This window comes from Monodelphis domestica, chromosome 7 (assembly GCF_027887165.1).
Source record: "Monodelphis domestica isolate mMonDom1 chromosome 7, mMonDom1.pri, whole genome shotgun sequence".
In the NCBI taxonomy this organism is placed as follows: Eukaryota; Metazoa; Chordata; class Mammalia; order Didelphimorphia; family Didelphidae; genus Monodelphis; species Monodelphis domestica.
In genome coordinates this window covers 287266049-287286279 of record NC_077233.1, presented here as the reverse complement: position 1 = coordinate 287286279, position 20231 = coordinate 287266049, and the positions used below count along the sequence as shown (strand labels likewise).

Below are 20231 nucleotides of genomic sequence, written 5' to 3'. Positions count from 1 at the left end.
TCCCTTTCCCTTAAACCTGCGTGTTCTTGAATTCCAGCTTTTGGGGGGCTTACCTTTTAAATTGAGTCCAGCAGGAGTGTTCCTTGGCTCTGTCTTGTTGTTAGGTTTGATTTTCAGTCGCATTTAGTTTGTAATCAGTAAGGAAGGGTTTTCAGAGGTCTGAACTATCACAGCCTCTACACAACCATCTTGACTCTGCCTCTCTAGTTTTATAATTCTTGAATGACAACTTTGATTTGGTTTCAAAAGTTTGCTGGGATTTTGACTTTTCTGGATTGGCTTCAAATTATTAATTGGTGAAAGAAATCCAAATATATTTTTAAAAATAGTTTAGACCAATTTATGTTTTTCTGTCTCAACTACCAAAATTCTATGGGACTTAGGGATATGTGTTCCTTATGCAAAATGCTTTATTATTTTCATGTATAAGGGTTTTTTGTTTGTTTTCATATAACTAAATTATGCCTGACAAATTCATTCTCATAGTCAAGCTGTAAGATATTGTGCAACTATCGAGGGAACTTGCAGCAAACTAAAGGATTTAAGTGAATACAGTATTAGCAGCTTCTACTCAGGTGATGGGGACCACAATGATATGTTTTATGGCTAACGTGATTCATATTTCCCACAACTTATGGAAGGTAGTAACCATTTAAATACTAATAGACTGAGCAGCTTAATGAGGCTATATATAGATTAAAAAATGAGCAGCCTTGATCATTGAGTCCAAACTGTTTGGTCATTCTATTATGAACATGGCTTTAGATATAACATTAAATGTAAACAGACCTCTCAGTAGCAGATGTATAATGTGAAGGCCAAAAATTGTATGCAAAGGCTTACTTATTTTATCCAATTTTTCACTCTGTTCAATCATATAAAAACCCCAGGGGATTTAGAATATTGTTTTGAAAGCAGAAATCAAAATAAGAACTCAATTCAAACCTATTTGTTAAGCAATGTCATCAGTAGAAGAATATCATCTCCTAGTATGAAAGTGTAGTAATCTCCCATGAATATCAAATTAACCCCCTAAATAAAACCTACTGTTAAACATACACCATTTTCCCGTTAAGAATTTCAGTGGAAACATATTCCTATTTTATAGGCACACTGTGTTTGAGTTTTCAGTTTATCAGCTGTTCTGAATTAACATGACAAAACAATTGTTATGTGTTTCAAGAGAAAATTATTCTTCAGGTAATAAAAAGCAATTTGAATAGGCAACAGCAAATAATACAAACAACACATTTATTTAGAAAAATAAACTGAAAATGCTGTTTGTTACATTTTTTCATGAAGCATAGATAAATGGCTATAAAAACTTTAATATGTCAAATACATATTATAAATGTTTTTGTTTGTTTGTTTGTTTTACTATCAATGGGAGAACAGTATCCAAGTTCAGTAAGAATGATGGACTGTCCAGTTCATTGAATTTGACTTCTTGGCTATTATTATGATATAAAATGATTTCATTAAAAAATAATTGATCCCTTTTTAATTTACTTGACCAAATGAAATTTGTGGGTGACTTTCTTGTTGCTGGTTTATGAAATTTAAGAAAGGATCATTTTCACTGAATGTAAGTCCTCTCCTCTTTTTGAAGAAAAACGAATATTTTTTTCACAGTTTTTTCAATATTCCCTTTTCAGAGCATCTACAAGAAACAGTTTGTTGGCTGTCTAAAATCTCATGGGACCATCTGTGCAAATACCAGCACACATCATTACCCTGAATGGAAGTGACAGTGCAAACAGTTAGAAGTTCATTGAGATGCAGTTGGTAAGAGCTGACTTCCCAAAACCTTTCTTCAAATATGTGGGAAGGATTGGACAGAATTTTTTCAAACATTGAGCATCTTCACTGCTGTTTCTCTATGGCTTTGAGTTTATTCAAGGGATAGCAACAATCTTCTTTCTCCACAAACAGAAACATTCCTCTTGTCCAATATGGTTTACTACTGTGACCTAAGTGCTCCTACTTTGCATTTAGTTATAAATTTTGATAGTTTCTTTTGGGGAAGTAATTAATTCTAAATAGAGGTATCTCTTTTCTCTTTTTCTCCTCCCTGCCCAAACTTCTTCCCCTCCGTTTTTACATGCACAGAAGGAAAAAAAAAAGATAAATGCATGGCCTAATTGGTAAAACTTTGTTTCCACAAGTGTAATATTCCATAAAATAGTATGCTTTGATCCCTTCTGTCTATGCTTTATCTTCCTAGCAATTTCCAAGTGAATGAAACTTAAGGCTGTGGTTTTTCTTCAGGACTCTCAGCTCATGGCTATTGGGTTCAAGGGGATGAATTGATGTAGATTGCTCCAGTGACATCTTCTGCTCCATCTTGGAGGGCTTCACTGCTTTGAGGAGGGTCAGGTTCTTGGTTCCTTTAATCAGTTCTAGATGGCAAGAAGTCATAGTGATGAATCTGATGTGAAAACAATTAACCGACATGCCTCCAAACGTAGAAATTTCTTTCAGCCTAAAAAATATATATGAAAGGAAGGAACATGGAATGAGAGAGAGAGAGAGAGGGAGAGAGAGAGAGAGAGAGAGAGAGAGAGAGAGAGAGAGAGAGAGAGAGAGAGAGAGAGAGAGAGAGAGAGGGGGAGAGAGAGAGAGAGAGAGAGAGAGAGAGAGAGAGAGAGAGAGAGAGAGAGAGAGAGAGAGAGAGAGAGAGGGGGGGGAGAGAGAGAGAGAGGGAGAGAGAGAGAGAGAGAGAGAGAGAGAGAGAGAGGGAGGGAAAGAGAGAGATCACATTAAACAAGGAAATGCACTTCTTTAGTACCATTTTAAAAATCGCAGCCACCGAACTATCAGGCCCTATTCTAGAGTCTCTCAGAGAGCACACTGGGAAAATTGGACGCTCTTTGGTTCCTGTCCCTGAGGCGGAACTTCCTGTGACTTGTTCCTGTCTGAGCCAAGTGGGAGTTTGCCTCTCTTTTCCCAGTGGAGCCGAAGCTGTTTCCTGCTGTTCTAGGATCCTGGTATTGAGATCCTGCCTACTCTGTCTCCTAATTTTATCACCTAATCATGCTCCTGAGCCAAAGTCCTGACTGCTGTGAAGAGGAACTGCTGGCCAGCCAGTAACTGACTGCGGGAGAGGCCTGACGCCATCTTGGGCCCAGGCCGAGGAGGGCTGAACTTGTCAAGAGTTGAAGCTGCTACTCTGACAAACTAGAAACTTATTATTTGGGAGGACTAGTCAGGTGAGGCAGGTATAGAGCTGGGTTTCATAGATAGAGTGTGGTAAATAGGGAAGGTGGGAGGAGCATCCAGAACTCATAGGAGAGCAATTTCTTGTTGCTAGGCCTCTGGTCCTCCTTCTAAACCTTGGTCTGAGTCACATGGTGTTCTGGGCCTAGAAGGCCTCCTGGCCCTATTCCCATCTACGGGTATCAAGTAACCATCCACCCTTGGTATAGCAAGTCTACAAACCTAACGTTGATAGTACTCACGTATTTCAGTTGAAATAAACCTAGGCCCCTTTCTAGCCCACTGTCTTCCGCAATAAAAAGATTGAAGTATGAAAAAATGAAACGTATGTTTAACAAAAATGATTAATTAAATAAACTATACATATAAATAAATAATCACTAAACATTCTAAAAGTGATCAGATTTTTATAATTTGAGCGTTTTAGAAGCCATTAGTCTTAAATAAATGGAACAAAATTACCGTTTGAACTTTTGAAGGGAAAAATAATTCAATTTGTTTTTAACTTTATATTCTATAAAAAATGATAGGGCTAAACTAGAATTTTAAGCTCCTTTCCAGCTCATAATCATATTAAGCTACGTCTTTATTTATATTAGATAACCCATAAAGAACCAACCTTTGTAAACATTAAAATACTTTAGAAATTCTAGTTATTATTTTTATTTAGTAGTGTGATTGGTAAATTTCAGAGTTAACTAGTCTAATAAAATACCTGTACCTCCTAGCTTTTAGATGAAAAAAATGTAGTAATATTATACATTTTCTGACAGGTGTATATTAAATTCAACTTTTATGATCACTAATGCTTTATTACTTTACTTTTAAATGCTGAATCAAGTACTCAGAAAGTTACTGTGGTCTAATGATTGCTGGAGTTTCTAAATTGAGCCACAGATGCCTTCTTATTCAATCAATTATAGTAATCATTAAAATTAATTTGTGTTTCTTTTATTTTACTGATTATATTTTATACACGATATATATATATATATATATATATATATATAGTGTATTCCTTTAATCAACACAAAATATAAGTATTCTATGATTTAGAATGTAGTGCAATAAAGTCATTGTGGCTCAAAATCCATCATTCTGTAGCCAACTGGATAATTAATGAATTTAGCCAAGTTGATAAGCTGTTTTATTAAGGTATATAAATAGAAATATGAAAACTGTTCCTGGCTGCAAGGAGCTTAACGTCTATCAGATATGAGGCATAAAAGCTAAAACTACTTCTACAATCAAAGATTTTGCAGCCACTCAAACTCTTTCCAAGCTTGTACATGATTTACGTAGCAATTAGAAAACGGAGACAACTCCATGCAATAGTGTATTACTGGAGAACAGTTTTAGAATTGTGGCTAAAAAATCATGTTGGCAGAAAACATTTTAATGTGCATTTTCTTCGTCATGTTTTTTTTTCTGTATTAATGAAAGTTTTTTTGTTTTTGTTTTTGTTTTAAACACAGCTTCACCTTGACCTTAAGCAATCCGCCATCATACACATTGGGGAATAAAAGGAGTAACTATCTCAAGTTCAAGGTAATATGTGGGTTTGTAGTACTAAATTTTACTCATGAGCTCCCATCAATATGCTTATGGTTCAAATCAAAGAGACTTTTCTTATCCAAACATCTACTAATAATATTATATATTGTATAAAACTATATCATAATTGAATATGTAATAAAATTTCTGCAAAATAGATAATATAAAAGATTAGATAAAAATGAAATTGTATTTTAAAAACATTTTATGAATGTCATGAAAAGCCTTTTTGCTTGTGTAAAATGTTCATTAGTTATGACATTTGAATGAAAGTATGATGAATACATATTAATATTTTTAAAATATTACTTTAACACTTTGCCATATAAGGATTCAAAGATTTGTTTCTAAATTCAATTTACTTATTGGATTGGCTTTAAAGCTTATTATAACAGAAAAATATATGTAGAAGAAAAAAAAGTGCATTATGAGCTTTTCCAACTAAACGGTGACTCCCATTTCTAACCCTCTTTGCCAACTATATAGAGGTTTCTATTGAAATTCAACCAGAAAATTTCCATCTTCCCTAATGACAATCAGTTGTGCTTACAAATTTGTCAGATGCTATTACATTTTTCATGCTTCATTTGGAGGATTTAAAATAGTTGATTGAAGTCCCATGTTTGCTTTCTTCATTGTGCAAATACGAGTTTGGTAGGGAGTATACATTGTTCCACAACTCAGAGAGAACGTAAGAATCTAAGAAAAGAACGACATCAAGAAGGATTCTGGCAGAGAAATGGCCATTGATTAGACAATCGTACAGTGGGAACGTTGAAGAGAGAATTCGCAATTGCATGAGGCCATAACATGAAGTTTGAGAACTTGAGTGCCTAGAAGAATAATTATGCATTAAACAGAAATAGAGTAATTTGGAAGGTGGATAGCTTCAGGGAGGGGGAGCATGTCATGGAATAAGATGAGATAAAAGAACAAAACCCATTTCTGTTGGTTCAACCTGTAAAACTCATTTTGTCTTATTGAAAATGAAAAGAAGATGTGGTTTAAATATAAACTATACTATTATACTATACTATTCATTGAATCAGAGCACAGAGTTCCATACACTGAAGAGTTCCTACTGAAGTCTCACATGATGAGGAGGGAGGGAAGAAAGAAGTGGATTTATCAAGGAGTGGGATGGGAAACATTTCCCCAATGAGATGTGCATATGGCATGGGCAAAGGGAGAGAAGACTACACAGATGAATAAGATCTTAAATTTAGAAACAGAAGATTTGATGTAATCCATTAGACTCAATTCCCTCAATTTGCAGTTGAGAAAATTGAGGTTGAGGAAGGACAAATGACTTGACGATGGTCAAACAACTCAACTCCATCAGGCAGGATTGGACCTCGTTTCTTCCTAGCTCCAAGACAAGCACTTTAAACAATAATTTGTTAAGGGAATAGTATAGAAACAAGTTCTATTTGTGACAAGATATACAATTGAATACTGTGTGATGGATGCAATCCGTCTTTACATTCTTCCTAACCACTTGGGAGCACAGAATAGTACCACTGGGGCTACGCCGCAGCACACTGACAGTGCAGGCTCTAATTTTGGAGTACTGAGCATATAATTTATTGTTATTCATTTGTTTTCAGTATTGTCCAACTCTTCATGATCCCCTTTGGGGTTTCCTTTGCAAAGATAATGAATTGGTTTGCCATTTCCTTTTCTAGTTCACCTTAGAGATGGGGAAAACAAGGAAAATAGAGGTAAGTGACTTGCTCGGTGTCACACGGCTAGTAAGTGTATGGGGTCAGATTTGATGATGAAGCCTCCTAACTGCAAGTCTGACCCTGTACCCACTGACCCGTCTAGATACCCGAGCATATAATTGATGAAAAGCAAAGATACTTTATGTCTCTCCCATAAAACACATGTGCAGTCAATCACAAAAATATCCAGAAGTTATATCTAGAGAACACTAGTACAGAGGAACATATTTTGCAACATGTGTGATAAACACACTTTCAAAGAGAGGAACCTTACACCTGCAAAGGGACTGAATGCTCATCCAGTGAACAAAACTGCACTGCACAATTGTTTGTTATTCCAGGGCCTCCTGTTTCAAAAGAAATCTTCAGTATCTTCCCACTTCAAATACCAAAGTAAATGGAAAATATGTGGACTACCTTCTTCCTTCTACAAGGAACATGTTACTTCAGGTCTATACAATCCAGTGCAGTTAACTCTAGAACTCTTCTCAAGAATTACTCTCCATACTGGTGTTACTTTGGAAGCTCCCCTTTGCTAGATGACTTGGATCATAGATGAGGATATGCAAAGTCTTCAAGATCTTGCATCATCTGCTCAGAAGGATAGAATTCAGGAAGCAATGTGCTTGAGTTCACCTCTAAACTAAGAACACTTAATTGTCCTGCAGTCATGTATTTCTGATGCAAGATTGCTTGGGAGCCATCAAAAATCACACTGTTTGACATGGTTACACATGGAAACTGGGGTCTGCAAAGCAGCCCTCGGGAAGGATGGAAACATCTGCTGAAACATATTAAGGAAACATTGTTAAGGAACTTTAATCAGAGTCAATTTGGAAGTTGTGAAACTCTTAATTAATATATTGGGAGTGATTTAATATCAAGGTTTTAAAACATGTAACTTAAGTGTTAAATTGAAAAGAAAGGAATAATTTTTTCCCTCAGCAAAGTACCTTTACTAGGAATATAGCCAGATGCAGCCAAGTGCGAAAAAAAGAAAAAAAAAATCCTTTCCAAAGACCATTTCCAAAAGTAATTTAACCCCTTCCTCAGGCACAGGAAGGAGATCAAAAGTGCTTGCAATGACCTAACACTTTCAATAAGGGACTAATACAACAAAAATATTTTAAACAGGTAAAAGTTTTCTGCTACCTTATTTAAACTTTAGAGATATAATATGAAAGACCTGAGGTGTTAGTTGACATCTGGAATGAATTTTGATCTGGTTTACAACTAAGGTTAAAGAGTAATAAGAATTTTAAGAGCTTATTTTAATATGTCTAAATATGATAATTTCTACATATTATTATTAAGTAAAAATATGAGCTTTTCTAGAAACAGACAGCACAAAAAGGTTTTTTGGTTAAAACTGCAGAGGCCAAACTATAAAGTCAGAATTCTAAAGAAGTTCGGTTAAAGAACATTTTTCTCCTTTAGTCACAACAATTGATATGTTAAAATTAATTAAACCAAATTAGTAATATAATGATTTATGAATAATTGGATTAACTGTTCAAGATGATAATTTGAGTATATCAGAATTGAAAGATTTATAGTTCAAGTGGTTAGAATAAAATTTTGAGGAAATATATAAATTGCCCTTTTATACATCAACATGTCAGTCTTTCCTATAAATGCTTCTGTGTGAACCATAATACATCCATGATATAAATTTTGAAAAGTTAAGCATATTAACCCCTCAAAGGAATTGTTTGGAATTGCTAGGATGCAAACCCCAACTACAGTTAAATAAACATACACTGGCTGTCAATCAGACGCAGGTTTATTGATTACAAATAATTTCACTGGTTACTGGAAAATGGATTCCATTATCCACCTTTATGTATAGGGACACACATATACTTTTGAAACCAAAGATCCTATGATTTTAAAACACTATTATTAAAGGTTTTCATCTATTTTTTGAGTAAACCTGTTTCATCACACACACACACATCCTTTCTCCTGTCACAACAAGCTACCTGTCACCTGTCCCTATTTCTTCTGAAGTAAAAAGGATTTCTAGAGAGCAGTAAAAAATTCTATCATAAGTAGGATTATACTAAATTTAAATACACTTTAAGATCGTCTAGGATAGTTTTTCACCACTACAGTGGCATGTATGTAAATAAAACTTCTATGCAGCAAAGTTGGTGAGAACCTGACACTTGATTGAGGTAAATATTTTAGCAATTTCTAGGTTGTATGAATGGGCAAGCAACTTGTTTCCAAATTGTGATAATGATTGGAATTGGAGTATTAATAATTATAGATGAAATTTTTTTCCTTTAAGAGGAAAATGACCACATCTATTATACTTTGCTTTTATTGATATCTGATGCTTAGTCTGTGCATGTATATTTCTAAACAAGATCTTTTTCCCATGCATTTCTGAGGTTCTGATTGGCCCACAATTAAATGTCACAAGTACTATTTAGCTATTTACTAGGGATACATAATCTAAATTTTTAAGTTAAAGGTTAGGACTTTTAGGACATGACTCCTGCCCCAACAACAAGCTGCATGACCATCCCATCAAGAAGGCAATGAAGAGAATGCAGATACAGAGAGACTGTGTCAAGACAGCCGCTCAGGATGCTCTACCAACTTGGGAACAAATCAAGACACTTGCAGCACAAGCACAAGCAAGGATTTTCACCTCCTGATTGTACTACTGTCTTTAACTTTACACCAATGACTCTGACTTCCTCCATGGTCCTACAAATGCATATGTTATCTTCCTTGACTTTTAGAATTTATTGTTTAGGATGTATTTTAAGCAATTGTCTTAATCCCTCCATTCCTGGTATCACTGTATTTGTTGTTGAACAACCACCTTTTATTATACTTCCTGTTAATATGACTACTGACAGGTATGATAATACAAGCATTTATGCCCTACAATTAATTCCCCATAGTTTAAACCCCTCTAAGCATTCCATTGCATCCCCTATTTTGGGAATTACTGCACTCATCTCTGTCATTACATCCCTAGACTCTACCCTACATCAAGTCCAAATTGAATTAAAGTCAGTTAAATTAAAAAACAAAAAAGGGGGAGATGCCAGGGAGCCATCAAAGACCATGCTGTTTGACATGGTCACATGTGGAAACTGGGGAGTGCAACTGCAAAGCAGCCCCCAAGAAGGATGGAAACATCCACTGAAATCCTCCCCCCCAAGTGACTTTCCTTATTAACATCCTCTTATTATTGGAATTGTTATGATTATTATTCTTACTTAGCCCCAGGAAAAATAGATGAGAACAACATGCTTGCAAGGTTAATACAGATGTCCCACTCTGACCTCCCAGAATATTACTAGGAGATCCCACTTACAAAATTAAACCTAAACCTAAGGATTCTTATATACCCACTTAGCTAGGATGCTCTTTTCTAGGTATAAAAACTTCTGGCAAATCTGTGCCATGTTGATTCTATCCTCTGACCATACATTTAGCAACAATGTTTTGTTGACTATCTCCTTAGGCTTTGCATCTGTTGTTGGGTTCTATGGAAACATGTATGTTGAGAATGAAATTGTGTGCCAGAAAAGTATGTACTGACTAAAGCTACAAAATAAATGCAAACTCCGTGCAATGGCAGAACACTGAGTGATACCTAAGCACAGGTCTGAGCACTCAGTTGTCTCTCATCTCTTATTTGCCTTATAGCTCCACCTAGTCAGAAGGACCCTCCTCTTTGAGAGACCGCAGGTTTGGCTCTCAAAACAAGATACATTGCTGATAGAGGGAAGGAGAAAGGCATTATTTCAACTTTGCTGCATTCTCCAAGAGGTAGATGTATTATTCCTCAGATATGACTGATTTTTTTATTATTTTCTAATCAAATCTTGGTCCCAGAATCAGTATCTCAGTTCTTTCACTGAATATTGAACTCCCTAGGTGGCATCTCTCATCCTATAATTTCTAAGCATATCATTGAACTCAATCTACAAGACATTATATATAGTTGTTACTCTACTAGATTAAGAAAACTGTTTCCCAACCAGCTATTGCCAATGGGTCATTTCCACTTAGGTTGACAATCATCGCTATATTCTGTTTTATCTTGATTTTAGTTCTTGAAGATAAAACTAATTTTATCCCTTCCAGTAAAATGGGGACAAAAATGCAAAAGGTATGATTGATGTTTCTGTATTATGTATTAAATTATAAATTAAGTTAAATTAAATGATTATCAAGCTGATCTATTCAAACTTAAATTACTAAGGCATATAAACTTTATCACAAATTATGAATTAAATCAAAGACCCCCCAAAATAAAAAAAAACCCTCCATTCACTCAGTATATAAGAGTGTCCATTCTGAACAAGACCCTGGAATAAACACTGTGGATCATATAATAAGAGACAGGTCACTTGCTTTCTTTTGGGAAAGGGGTAAAAGAGATCATATCTGGGTGCAGGGGTAAATGCATGATCAGAGGTAAAGAAAAGCTAAGCACTTTTTCTGGTATTTGCATGCTGCAAATGCATCACATTATAGTCATTTAGTTATGTGTTACACCTCACTTAAAAAAGCAAACTATGTGAAAATTTATACTTCTTTTAAATACATATGTATATGTACTTATATGCATATATATGCATCCATATATACATTTTCTCACTTATATAGTTAATGCAAATATCTTATAAAATTTACCTGAAATACAATTTGGTAGTGTGGATATGATGGAATATGTATAGATAACTTAAAATCTGATAATCACATTTATATAATTTCTACAACAAAGAATGAGAGACAGTATGTTGTAATAGATAGAGTATTAAGTCAAGGAGAATTGGATTCAAATCTACCCTATGTTACTGTGTGGTCATAATCAAACCATATAATTTCTCTGAATCTCCTCTATTTAACACAACCAAAAAAGGAACATAATATTACTAATTAGTACTGTGACATTAGTAATAAAGTAGTAATATATATGCCAATATTTACCAGAACATATTAAAACTCCAATAACCACATTAAATACCATATCTGCAAGTTTGTTTGTTTGTTTGTTTTAATATGAGAGCCTGCCCCAAAGTGTTTTTATTTTTTTCCTTTCTTAACTTTACCTTTTAAAAAGTCAAAGGGAAAATGAGGACATTTCCTTCATTTGGGTAGTGGCTGAACAAATTGTGAAATTTGTTTGTGATGAAATACTGTTGTGCTCAAAGGAATAGTAAAGTGGAGGAATTCCATGGGAACTGGAGCAACCTCCAGGAACTGATGCAGAATGAAAGGAGCAGAACCAGGAGAACATTGTATATAGACACTGTGGCATAAAAGAAAATGGGCTTCTCTAATAATAGCAATGCAATGATCCAGGACATTTCTGAGGGTCTTATGAGAAAGAATGCTTTCCACAATCAGAGAAAGAACTGTAAGAGTAGAAACACCGAAGAAAAACTTCTCCTTCATCACATGGTTTGATGGGGATGTGATTGGGGATGTAGACTAAATGCTCACTCTATTACAAATATTAGTGATATGGAAAGAGATCTTGACCAATGATACATGTAAAAACTAGTTGAATTGTGTGTTGGCTATGGGGGGGGAGGGAGGCAGGTTGGGAAAGAATATGAATCATGTAACCATGGGAAAATATTCTAAATTAATTAAAATTTAAAAGAAGACAAAAGGATTTAAAAATATTTTTCTTGTGCAATAAGTGGTAGTCATAAATATTATTCTTTATTTTTGAGTAATCATCATTACATATTCAAGTTCATTCTACATTGTGAATCTAATAAAATTGGAGATCATAAAATATACTAGTGTAATCTTCCTTATGTTATCTTCACAATGTAACCCCTTCCTACCATTTCAGTCTCCTTGAATGTGGATCCCATAATTGAATTCGTCTTCACATAGTACCATACATTCAACATTCCAACTCCAGTTTCAATGACTTTGTATTAGTTGTCTTCCTTGTCCACAATTTCTTCCTTCCTCTCCTCTCTCACTAGGAATCAATGGTGCACTTTAAGAAACACTTGTCAGAAGAAACGATGAGCAAGTTAATTTTTATAAACAAACAAATATTGAAAGAACTACATGAAGGTGTTCTAAGAAAAGGCTCTTCAAATCCAATGTTGATCCAAATATGACCAAGAAAAACAAAAGAAACCATTATATAATGAGTTCACATGTCATATGAGAAGACATGACGTCAGCCTAGTATATTGGACTCTGGACTCTGAACTTTATTTTTTCAATCAATAAACATTTATTAACTATTATGGAATCCTAGAGAATCAACCAAAAAGCTAGTCAAAATAATCAACAACTTTAGCAAAGTTGCAGGATACAAAATAAACCCACACAAGTCATCAGCATTTCTATATCTCCAACCCATTTCAGCAGCAAGAATTAGAGAAATTCTATTCAAAATCACTCTAGACAATATAAAATACTTAGGAATCTATCTGCCGAGACAAACACGGGAACTATATGAACACAACTACAAAACACTCTCCACACAATTAAAACTAGATCTGAGCAATTGGAAAAACATTAACTCCTCATGGGTAGGACAATCTAACATAATAAAAATGACCATTCTACTCAAACTTATCTATCTATTTAGTACCATACCCATTGAACATCCAAAAAACTTTTTTACTTAGCTAGAAAAAAACAAAGTTCATTTGGAAGAATAAAATATAAACAATATTCAGGGAAATCATGAAAAAAAAGGCAAAGGAAGGAGGACTTGCAGTCCCAGATCTCAGACTACATTATAAAGCAGCGGTCATCAAAACAATTTGGTACTGGCTAAGATACAGAAAGGAGGATCAGTGGAATAGACTTGGGGTAAGTGACCTCAGCCAGATAGTATACAATAAACCCAAAGATCCCAGGTTTTGGGACAAAAATCCACTATTCGATAAAATCTGCTGGGAAAATTGGAAGACAGTGTGGGAGAGACTAGGAATAGATCAACACCTCACACCCTACACCAAGATAAATTCAAAATGGGTGAATGACTTTAATATAAAGAAGGAAACTATAAGTAAATTAGGTGAACACAGAATAGTATACATGTCAGATCTTTGGGAAAGAAAAGACTTTAAGACCAAGCAAGACTTAGAAAGAGTCACAACATGGAAAATAAATAATTTTGACTACATCAAATTAAAAAGTTTTTTGAACAAACAAAACCAATGTAACTAAAATCAGAAGGGAAATAACAAACTGGGAAACAATCTTCATAACAAAAACCTCTGACAAAGGTTTAATTACTCAAATGTACAAAGAGCTAAATCAATTGTACAAAAAATCAAGCCATTCTCCAATTGAAAAATAGGCAAGGGATATGAATAGGCAATTTTCAGATAAAGAAATTGAAACTATAAATAAGCACATGAAAAAGTGCTCTAAATCTCATTATCAGAGGGATGCAATTCAAAAGAACTCTGAGGTATCACTCCACACATAGCAGATTGACTAACAGGACAGCAAGGGAAAGTAATGAATGTTGGAGAGGATGTGGCAAAGTTGGGACATTAATGCATTGCTGGTAGAGTTGTGAATTGATGCGACCATTCTGGAGGGCAATTTGGAACTATGCCCAAAGGGCGATAAAAGAATGTCTGCCCTTTGATCTAGCCATAGCACTGCTGGGCTTGTACCCCAAAGAGATAATGGACAAAAAGACTTGTACAAGAATATTCATAGCTGCTCTCTTTGTGGTGGCCAAAAATTGGAAAATGAGGGGATGCCCATCAATTGGGGAATGGCTGAACAAATTGTGGTATATGTTGGTGATGGAATGCTATTGTGCTAAAAGGAATAATAAAGTGGAGGGATTCCATGGAGACTGGAACGACCTCCAGGAAGTGATGCAGAGTGAGAGGAGCAGAACCGGGAAAACATTGTACACAGAGACTGATACACTGTGGTACAATCAAATGTCATGGATTTCTCCATGAGTGGCAATGCAGTGGTTCTGAACAACCTGGAGGGATCTATGAGAGGGAACACTATCCATATTCAGAGGAAAAGCTGTGGGAGTAGAAACACAGAAGAAAAACAACTGCTTGATCACATGGGTCGAAGGGATATGATGGGGATGGAGACTCTGAATGAACATATTAATGCAAACACCAACAACATGGAAATGGGTTCTGATCAAGGACACATGCAATGCCCCGTGGAATTGTGGGTGGGCTATGGGAGGGGTTGTTGAAGGGGAGGGAGGAATAGAAAATGATTTTTGTAACCAAGGAATAATGTTTGAAATTGACCAAATAAAGAAAAATAATGTCAAAAATAAATAAACAATTAAATAAATAAAAAGTAAAAAAAAAAACAAACAAGTAACTATTATGTGCCAAGGGACCATATGATCTAGCTTTGCATCTAAATTTTGCTACTTAGCTCTAGGATAATGGAAAACACAAAATTGTATGAGTAGCCTTAGTTTCCTTCTTTGTGAAATGCTAACAATCAAACTTGTAGTACCTTCCTCACAGGGTGGTAAGGGAAGGAATTTGTATAGCACGAAAATGTGCTCTCTTATAAAATTGCAAATGTGAGTTATCTAAAAACAACAGGAATATCAATAATAAATAAAGCATTTATGTAATTAAATTAGAAAGAAAGAACTATTGAATAAACTTTTTGATATGAAAATTTGATTAGTAACTAGTTACTATATAAAGGGGGTTTTATTTCATACTTCCTAAATCCTGACTAAAAAGAAAATATCATCCAGAAGCAATTATTTATATATAAGGAAAGGTGATAGTATTTATTTTAATGTAACTGTAGCTGGAACTAGTTAACATATAGAACCCTTACATTTTAATTAACTGTAAAACATTTTCTCTAGACAAAGTCTAGAGAAGCTAGTCCTTTTTTTTTTTTGTCATGAACAATATAGGAACTCAAAGGGAAATAAATATTTGTTATAAGGGGGTTCCAGAGAAATCCTACCAACAATATAATATTTAAGACAAGTAGTAGTGTATGTATGTAATAAAGCAATTACTTTTTAAAAATAGCATGTTACTTATTTTTAAAAGCAGAGTTTGCGTTAGATTTTTATATAAATGGCAATGTAAAAATGAATAAGAATGAGTAACATCAAGGTGATTGACATACACCAGCTTCATGATCAAAGGCAAGCCATAGTCTTTCAGGGCACTCAGGTAAAAAACAACTGAGATGCTACATTACAATTGGTAATTATATGCTTTGATAGGAGGTGGTTTGGCTCCTACTCTGTGTCAGACAGTGCATGATAGGAAGGGAAAAAACCATAAGTAAAACAGCTCCTGCTCACAAGCAGATTATATTTTACTAAGCAATATCATATACATAGATAAGGATATGGAAAATGTACACACGACAAATACAAAATAACTTTTCTGGATAAGGGAGAGAGCTAAAAATGGGTAATAGGGGAGGAAACCAGGAAAGGTGTAGGAGGCGACACCTGAGGATGTTTGTTGGAGTCTGGGGATTCTTAGAAGTGAGGTGAGGAGGAAGGGATTCCAAATATAGGTGATTGTGTGTAAAAAGGTGCAGAGATCAGGTATGAAATGCATCTACAACAGTAGCAAGGTCAGAATGGCTCGATTGCCGAGTATGTGAAGGGAAGCGATATGTAATTGGCTTGTATGTTGCTATGCAGAAAGCTGACAACACAGATGAAATCATAAGCATATGCTAAAGAGAGACAGAACCAGAAAGCCAGAGACAGAGTGACAGAGACGGACGTTCCTTCAAGAAGGATGTGGAAGATCTGTCTGTATCTATGGGATCCTGGCATGGGAAGTTTTTCAGGGAAATTCCTTTGCTCCCTTCTATCCTTGTGACTCCAAACCCCAAAACATCTGAAAACTCCTATAAGACCCTGAGAGGATTCTCCTCCTTAGATCATCCTTTAGATGGTCAGAGAGAGACAGCTCCAGGCTAAGCCTTGATACCATCAGATTGTATCTGTCTACCTGTCCTGTCCCCTAACCTATGAGGGTCACCCCCTATGTCTTCAGGCAGACACTGGCCAGATGATCAACCCCACCCTGCCCATGCCTCAGTGCATACCACCCTAGAGTCAGGTCTTCAGCATGGCACAGAGTCATGTCATGTCAGCTGGGAGCAGCTCTCCATCCATGCTGTTTCCCCCTAGGGGTCAGTCTTCCACCTATGCTGTCCTCCTGGCCAGGCTCAACATTACCATCTAAATTAATAAATGTCTCTATATTTTTAAGCTCAGTTTCAGTCTTGCATTCTTGCAAAAAGTTCCCTTCCCGAACCCTGGGGGTTCACCTCAAGCCCCCACAATAATCCCAGCAAGTGCAGCACAACAAAAACCTAAATTGGGTCAGCTGAGAAACAGAACTTACACATCAGCAGAATAATTCCATCAAGAGAAGTAACTAAACATCTACCTTCTCTGGAGAGGAAGAAAGTGTTCTAGGTAAGTGGCTGTAATGCGAAATTATTGGATCAAAGGTTGATTTTCCAAAGTAAGAAAGAATTAGTGATCCCCTCTACATAGAGGCTGACTTGGTGCTTAGCTACTTTATACAAAGTATTCCTAGCTTGAATTGCAACTAACAGGAGCAGGAAAAGCTTTGTATAGGAAGGGGATAATACAAAAGACCCTGGAAAAATCTAAAGATTCTAAAAAGAGTAGGTCTGAAGGGGATATCCAGTTTTTACCAAGGCTCCTGGAAACCTCTGTGTCTCACAACAGTGGTTGCTCTTCAAGACTCTGTGCTTAAGAAAGGACAATAAAAGCAAAGAAATATGCTCCAATGAGTATTGAGTGGAACACGTCTCGTAACAATGTACAGATCCCTGGAAGTTCAAATGAGTGGAACCTTCATTTCATTCCTGGCCAGGGCATCTCCTAATGAGAAATGGGCTGAACAAAGGGTTGGCGCAGACTTTAGAGAAGTACAGAAGGACAGGAAATCTTCCTTTGGTGCACACGCCAAAGGAAGGGACGGGAAGGTTCAAACAAATTCATACATATATAATTCCTTGTAGGGCTGAGCAAATGCAAGCTAGCGGTATCTTACAGCAGCAGATGTTTTATGCTTTTAGCGTTATGGCAGGAGGGGTTACATTTTATTGCTATCGGAGTCTTGACCTTAGGCTGACATGGATCTGGGTCTGAGTCTTTGTGGTTCCCTGGGAAGCTACAGGCTTGGGAATATCGGTTGGTTGTTTTTTGATTTGTTTCTTTTTTCTACTTCCCTTCAGGCTTCCTACACAGCCCGAGTTTTTGTCTACTTCTGCATAAAGAACAATTAATCAATGAGCTAAATTTTGAAAGCTGTCCCAGAACATACAATGTTCAGAATGGCTTTGTTGATTATCACAACATTTTTGTCTCAGTTCTACAGCGATGGTTTATTCACCTAAGCATACTATATAAATCTAAGTACGGGACGAATGTTAAGAGTACGTAATCTCTGCATAGGAAATGTCCCTACTTAAAATGTCGTACCAACACAGGGATAAATAATTGCTATGAAACACGGTATTTTTCAGGGAGACAGTATAAGCCCTTTTCATTTTCTCTCTCCTTAAATCTATTATCTTTCCTCTTAAGTAGAACTAAGTATAGTTTCCAAATTAAAGGAGTCAAAGCAAAGCATCTTATTGTATGGGTAGCATCAAGCCATATGATTACACTGAAAGACAATTCAACTCTCAGCTCAACCAAAAACAAAGAAACAAATTCAAAACAAAACAAAACAAAACAAAACAAAAATAGCTCAACCATCTTGTTGAATCTTTCCCCCCCCATTTGTCCTGATTGCTATTCTGCATCTGGTAGAATGGCTCACCCAGAGCTTGAGGGTTCAAAGGGTCTATTTAATAAAAAATATATTCAAATAACTCCCAGGAAAAAGTAGTCCCCAAGGTGATTAGAAATGAAGTTCAGGAAGTTAAAAGCAAATGAAACACTGGGAAGAAGGTTAAAGACATGACAAGGAAGTTCCTTGGGGTGTCTGTCAGGAGTTCTCAAGCAAAGTCCTAAAAGCTAGTTTTATATTCTTTTTTGGTTCAAAAGACCAACAGATGGTTGATTCCAGATCAGTTCAGTCACAGTCAAAATTATCCTATAAATCAGTCTAGAGAAAAATAATTTATTAAACACTAATTACTGGGTATTGGGTCAAATGCAGGTGATAACAAGCATGTGCAGAAAGAAGAATCATCTGTGATCTCAAGGAATTTATATTTTATCAGGGGGAGACAACATGTAATACAGAAGGAGTGGAAGATTGCTGCATGGGGACATAGAGGTGAAATCCAAAAGGGGAGGAGCAGAACTTGGAAAGGAATAAGAGATCACCGACCTGAGCCCTTCCTCACAAAGAAGGTGTCAGGAGTGACTCTTCAGTGAGAAAAGAGGACCTCAGAGGCAGAGGAGCTCTCCAAAATGAGAAGCCTTCAAGGACAGAGGAAGGAGCCAGTGTAGGTAGGATGGGAAAGGTCAGCAGGACAGGAACTTGAAGCTGCAAAGGCAGATGAGGCAAAGCACTGGGAGTGGGAAATAGTGGTGGGAGACGAATGAAAGTTTGGATTTGATGAATTTGTGGAAGGGATTTTGCCCAGGCATTAAAAATAACACCTACGCAAACCAAAATAACTCTATTACTTAATCGCATACAGTTTCAGTTCTACTAAGGGATGGTGTATATATAAACATGTATAAAACAATATAGAAATACCTGGAAAGACAAATCATTCCGAATTTGTTTAACACCCAACATATAATGAAACTTTTCAGTTCATAGGTCAACATGGAATCTAGGAACCCCAAACTTGTAGCCTAGTAAGATCTGATGAGCCTTAAGTTTCAGGACTAGCTTGTAAGTTGGAGACCCCAAAGCTTGTCCTTGTTCCCTGTCCCAGGGAGAATCCACCCTGAAGGAATCCCAGGCTAGCAGTTTCAGACAGAATAATGGACCCCAAGGGAAATGACTGTCCCAGTTAGGAGGGGCTAAGCAGATGCTAAGGACCCTTTTTGTCTTAGGGAGTCTCCCCCGTTGTACCAGAGACCCTTTCCAAGAAGACCCACACCTGGGCAGGGACCATCCTTTAGCATCCCTAGCAAGGAGCTCCTTCCCTCACCCCCTGGCCTCTGGCCTTTCCCAAGCTTGGTTGTGTCCAGTCATTATAGTTGGAACACTCCCATTTCCTTGTAGCTCTGGTGATGTTGACCATCATGAAGCAGAGTTCATCCTCGTGCTCTGCATGGGTATTACTTGGAGAAACCTGCCTTCATGTTGCTTCCACCTTTTGATTAAAGCACAGACAGAGGCTCTTTGGAAAATGCCTTTTGGGAAGAGGAACGGTATTAGAAGTACTAAAAAAAAGTCCTTTGAGAATTGATCCTTGCAATCATTAAACTAAGTGTATTTCCCACCACAGTGACAGACCAGAATCAGGTAGAAGAGCCCAAAGGGAATTGTTAAGTGCTTCACAGTTTCCTTTTGCCCAATCGGCCATAACAATAGCAGATCACTAGGACATATTTTCAAAAATAAAATTATTTCAATTTATCTTTTGGAATCTTTTTTCTCCAGGGAAGGGAGAAAAAAGAAAAAAAATGTGAAGGTCCAAAGTCTAGGAAAGTAAATTTAGTGGGAAAAATAAATGAGGATATTTACTTTCTGGTGGTCAAGTTCATCATAAAATCCCCTGAGAGAGAAAATTGATGTAATAACTTAAAAGTGTAGAGACCAGTCTCAGAAG

At 36.2% G+C, this 20231-nt stretch overlaps 1 protein-coding gene and 1 long non-coding RNA gene across 5 annotated transcripts in view; one reads left to right on the top strand and one right to left on the bottom strand.

The window, feature by feature from the left end:
• Positions 1 to 1234: 1234 nt before the first annotated feature.
• The window catches only part of PRR16 (proline rich 16), a 306437-nt gene continuing 287440 nt past the window's right edge, over positions 1235 to 20231 (bottom strand). For all 3 annotated transcript variants that reach the window (XR_008913273.1, XR_008913274.1, XM_016423747.2), the window contains one exon: positions 1235 to 2482. The gene's annotated coding sequence lies outside the window, so the exon portion shown is untranslated. The remainder of the gene's footprint in view (positions 2483 to 20231) is intronic.
• Positions 2896 to 19001, top strand: LOC130455357 (uncharacterized). Of its 2 annotated transcripts, none has more exons than XR_008913276.1 (3): positions 2896 to 3209; positions 4692 to 4764; positions 16144 to 19001. It is a non-coding gene; the product is annotated as an uncharacterized LOC130455357 (long non-coding RNA). The 2 variants fall into 2 exon arrangements; XR_008913275.1 differs by lacking the exon at positions 16144 to 19001 and adding an exon at positions 12473 to 14707.